Below are 6,080 nucleotides of genomic sequence, written 5' to 3'. Positions count from 1 at the left end.
TATATACACATATGTGCATATATGTATGCCTATACATAAACATGTATATATATATGCATATGTGCATTATAATACATACGATGAAACAATGATAAAAACTATTTGACAGGTTATACTTTTTAAAAGAGTTGTATAAGGCGATGTAACTCGTGAGACTTGAAAGCTGGGAGCTTCTGAGATAAAATTTCCTTCCGAATCAGTACAAACGAGACGTTTCAATATGTCAAACATTCGGCTACAATGTGTGAAAAGACTGACACCTTACAAAGATACGGTCTCTAGAGTTTTTGCTCTGCGACAATGTATATTTCAAAGCAATGCGAAGTTAAGAGAGTGTAAATATATTTTGTGTGACTGGATTTCTTCAAAAAACTCAAACTTGAAAAAGTTACAGGAAGAAAAGCTTTATGATAAACAAAATTACATAACAGACTAGGAAGCCGTGAAGGAATATATTAATGAGAAACTTTCGTCAAAGCTGAAGATATTGTAATCGGTTTTAAAATTAGTAACTTTCTAATGGGCTCTATTTGGGGTTGTTGCAGGCATGTGTAGATACCAGGAAGGACAACTAAAGCAGATGAAAAAGTTTAACTTGGTAAACTACAGTAACAACAACAACTAAATCATATCTGTGAATAAAAAATAGGAAGGTGGATGGATTAAGACTGAAATAAGTGAACATACAGGAGAAACTTTTTGTTTACATGTATCATTTTTCAATCCTAATTGACAGAAATGTCCATACGTCTTGTTTCCTGATTTCGAAAAAACACAAAAAGTAACTTCTAGAATTCTATGGAGATCTTTGAAAGTGATGTAAAATTACATCGGGATTGTTACCTTGACCAATAGCTTGCACCAATGTGGAAGCTAGTTAATAAAACTAAACCTGCTATAATCTATCGACATGCAGAATGCAATTGCACATGTTACAGTATAATCGGATGACAGCTAAAGCTACATATACGCGGAATGAACACTAATTGAGCACATTTGAAATCCTGCGCTTTTTACTGAAAATATTTCACCACCTCTACTCAATAATGCATTTTTAACATTCACCAATGGAAATATCTACAATTTTTTAAGAAATTGTCGCTATTGAAATACATTTTGACCTCTTTAATATAATACACATATATGTTTGTATGTATATTACGTTGAGGAAATTATTTGTACTCGTAATCTTTGAAACATATGCCGTATTAAACTCCCAATCAAAATACCTATTATTTTAAACGCAGGGCAACGGTTTCCTACATATACTGTTAAAAAGGAAAACTGTATGGTCATGGATGGATTGCATTGAAAAATTCCATCAACGATGATTCTAAATATTCGATTGTGCTGTTGCATGTATCAGCTAAATGCATTTCCTTAGGCACTCTTAAACAGATTTTCAATGAACGAAAAACTTGGGAGTTATAACCTGGGTAACATTGTTCCTGATAGTCGAAGTGGTCATGCTCGGATTGTTTTCACGTAAATAAGTTTTCTTGATCAGAACGCATTTGGATATACTCAACAAGTTCAACAAAACAGAATATATTTATGTCTTGCTTTTGTAGGGGTTAAAAATAAATCTCTATTTTCGTGTTGTATTTCTAGGAGAATTTTAATCTACACAAGTGGGGACATCGTAAATTGAAAATGAAACGGAGTGAGAAAGCAATTCAGGGACACATTATTATCAGTCACTTCATCACCTCTTCTTTATCATACGAAGTAATGGAAGAAAGTAATTGCTACAGAAATTGCTTATTAAGTGTTCAAATAAAATAAAAGAAAACCGCTGGCGGCAAAGTAAGTCCACAATTCACTTTGAAAGCTCTGCTCTGCTGGGGTGATTTTCTATCGATAATACCCTGGGTAAAGTCATTAATTTAACACAATCTTCTCTCTCATCAAACATAAATTTCTGGCCTTACACCGATATAAAGAAATCGATTTAGTTCATATGTGCGAAGATTGTGTAAAAGTAAATAATACGAAAATAATCACATTTAGATTATTATTTCTTTTTTTAAAGGACGAATAGAAATATCGATTAAATTTAGTTCTAAGAACTATGTTGAAGAATTTTACCTTTTAAGTCTACTCATTTTCGTTGTTGTTTAGCCCAAGGTCAGCAGTCATTGAGTAAAACTATGATCGGAGGTAGTCCAGTTTTGACAATACTAGTTTCTGTTAGTTGCAGTTTATATCACATCCGTTCATGTGATTGGGACCGCTCTCGTGTCGTTTATGAGTGCTCAACACAGTGTACTTTTCGGTCGTCCTCTCTTGTATCCGCCGGTGGTGTCCACTTCTCTGTAGTATGTGACCTCCTTGTTTTAATCTTCGTTCTGTGATGATTTCACTAAAAGATCTAGGCTGACTCTCTTTTAGAATATCTTCATTAATTACTTGGTTTTCCTAGTAAGTCCACAGAATCCTCCTCACGTGTCTTCGCTGGAATATATCTAGTTTTGTACTGATGTTGACGGTACAATTTCACATCTCACTGGCACAGAGAACAAAGTCATTTATAAGCGGTTCCTCAAATTACCTTCACAATTTGAAAAAATATGAGCAAATAAATAACTAAATAAAATACCAAGAATAACGCAGCAGGTTGCGTGCAGCCAAAAGTGCCCACGTGAAAATGTCCTGATATTTCTAATAAAAAACTTTATTTGTCTGGCAATGTTTCGCAGTCAGCTCTGATATCATTTTTTATATCTATATTATTTATGTTATTTTTATATTAACTTGCTTCAATCATTAGACTGTGCCATGTTGAGACACCAAGTGGAAACTTTTTTTGTCGAATGAATCGATCCCCGAGTAAATTTTCAAAGCCTGGTAATTATTCTATCGGCCACTTAGGCCGAAGAACTAAGTTACGAGGATGTATATGCACCAATACCAGTTCTCGACCGGTGATCAAGATAAATACACAGACACACACTGACTATGCTCATCATATTTATTAGAAGTCTGTACGATTATATAATATAATTTCCCCATCTCCTCGAGATGGAATGGTTTCATTTGAGAGATAAATTCAAATTAGGCGAGTGACCATATAAGATTCTACTGGAGTTTTGAAATTTAATATTTGATGATGGGACAGCTTCAGTAAATAGGTTTCATGGCTTCCCTTCTCTTGTATCCTATCTTTATTGATATTCTCTTTCCTTTTTTTTGTGTGGATTCCTTTGAAACTGCAATACCTAATAAATGTATCATCCATTCTTAATAAAGTAAGGCATTGTATGAGAACTATTCTGCTGCTTCTCTACCATCTCAAACAACCACATAATAGTTGTCTCGTTGTTTCTGAAAACCTCAAGACAAGCACGAAGTGCGTGGAGTATATCAAATTTGTACATGTTTAATTAATATTATGCTTACTTAAGGAGGTTCAATAATATCAAAGCCTGCCAAAAGTTACCATTGCATTACAAAAATTCCTTTTCATCAATTTCTTAGTTCTAGAATGTTTCCAGTATTGGATACAAGGAGTTTGGTATGTCCAAATAATTCATAAAGTTTATGAAATATTACATGCAGAATTATCTCCCTTGCTCTAGTAGGTGGATTAAACCATTACCCAACCATATTGACCTCCCCAAGATTTTGGTAGATTCATCTCTAGGAAAGGACAGTAGGGGTCACTGTCCATTCCTTGAGATACACCCTATGTATCAACACAGCCTGATTTCTATGTCAACTTTCATATGGATACGCAAATGTTTATGGGGCAAACAGTAGAAGCTGCTATATAAAAATAGCAACAAAAGTTATGGTTCGTTCAATCTGACGTAGGGATGTGATTTATGTATATATGTGTGTCTGTATGTATACATGAATGTATAATTATATATACGTATGTACACATACACCCACGCGCGCGCACACTCACAAATATATCTCCGTTTCGCAGCCATCTTTGTTATGGGGAATGCCATTCAGGTTAGAGTTTGATATAAAGCAGCGATTACTTTCTGGATCGATGAATACATCTAAACAAAAAGAAACGAATAAATATGCAAAATAAAAATGTATAAAAATAAAAAATGACACCATTGATACGAGAAATATATTCTGTAAATGGTATATTTTTTTCTCTATACAAACTGTGATCTTTCGGTATACAAGTCACGAAGATATCATAGAAAAGAAGCCAAATAAATATTCCATGTAAGAAAGTTAAATATCATTAATGAATGCATTTGGTTGGCTTAGACATTTTTAAAAGAAACGACTTGGGTTAGCTAAGAATTACTCAACCGAACTTTCATATCTCTATAAAAGGTTAATATCAAGGCTTGGAAGAACATGAAAATATTCCAAAGACATGGAGAATAAACATATGAGAAAATAAAAAAAAGATCATGCAAAAAATGATGCAAAAACAAGAAGCATGAAATATATAAAAAAAAGAATATTGAAGAAAACTTCTTGGCAAAATGAACTTCTTTTTAAGTGTGAATAATATCTGTGTATCTGTCTCTCTTCTCTGTGTGTATGACTGCGTGTATGTTAGTGTATCTATGTATATGCGTCTGTGTGGGTAGGTGTTGGTGTGCGTGTGCGTGTTTATGTCTGAGTATGTGTGTTTGTTCTGTGAGAAATGACATACGCCACGTGCATTTGTATAGGGGTGATTTAGGGCTAACAACTGACGGCGTGTATAACTGTATATACGTGAATTGATATCGTAATGAGGAAGGCATGATATATATGGATATCTATTTGCTACATTAAGGTTATATATATATATATATATATGTGGTTTTATATATATATAGATGTATATAGTACACAATTTTGCTTACATAATGAGCATGGTATATGTATATATAGAGAAAGAGGACATCTTTTTAGCATACTTTACTTAATGCAAATACGTTACCAAAAGGAAAATTATCCGCATACTACACCGAAGGTAATATCTGTTATTGATGCACAGTGATTAAAAATATAAACATATCAGTAACAGACGAAAATACGCCAGTAGGTGAGTCCATGTACATTTCTACCATTTTGACACATGTAGCACATTTTCGGCAGCACATAAGTCACTGCCAGCTGCTAATGTCAAAGTGCGTCGCTACTTCTAGAAGACCAAATTGACTGAGCTATCACTGATGTTGCAAATAGAAGCCCAGCTGAATGAAATCATATTACTGACATACTTGTGTTCTTAAATACAGCACGTTCTTGAGACTTATTATCTCGGGGCTATTACTGCAGTTAAATTTGCCTTTTCAGGAGGTAATCGCATTAACTTTAATACAGAGACATCTATTTGAAAGAGACATTGCTCTTGTTTGACATAACTTTTTTTTCTCCTCCGGGTTAAGAAAAGTAATTTTTCAATTACGCATTTTATTTTACTATCCATGCGATGGATAGTGCTATATGGTACTGGCAAAGATTCTCACCCACCGTTGTTGCCGATCTTAAGCTACTGTTAATACTTTATTTTTTTTTAAACGCAGAATGTCGATAAAGGACATTATCTCGGCAACAATACTGCTATTAATTTGCCTTTCTGTAATGTTTTTGAAGTATAATAGGAGAGTATTGTAGTTCGCTTGAAGCATTGTGTATTGTTTGCAAAGAATAAAATGCTATGCTCGGAGTTTCGTTCAATACTGATGCAGAACTGAGAGTTTGGTTGGATCAATTTTTCGAGTTGAAATCGAGTGATTTCTACCAACGAGGTGTTGAAGATCTCCTTGAACGTTGAGAAGGAGTTGGAAACAACAAGGGTGGATACATCAATGATTAATGAGTTATTATTTTTTATTAAACCTTTCAAAAAGTTTAAATTAAAAAAAAAAACGGCGGGAACCCAATATACGTGCTAACGGTTCTGGCAGCTCGCTGCTCTATACATACATACTTACATACATATATGCGTCAATATGAAGCAGCGTTTTACAGCATTTGGCGATCTACGGTAAATTGAAAAACACGCCGAAAGGATCAGAACTCTCAACCGGCATATTAAAGGCATTAATGCATGCCTATAAATGTATGCACATATATGTGTGTTTGCATATATATATATATATATATATATA

Source organism: Octopus bimaculoides, chromosome 19 (genome assembly GCF_001194135.2).
Source record: "Octopus bimaculoides isolate UCB-OBI-ISO-001 chromosome 19, ASM119413v2, whole genome shotgun sequence".
NCBI classification, from domain to species: Eukaryota; Metazoa; Mollusca; class Cephalopoda; order Octopoda; family Octopodidae; genus Octopus; species Octopus bimaculoides.
This window is presented reverse-complemented; position numbering follows the sequence as displayed.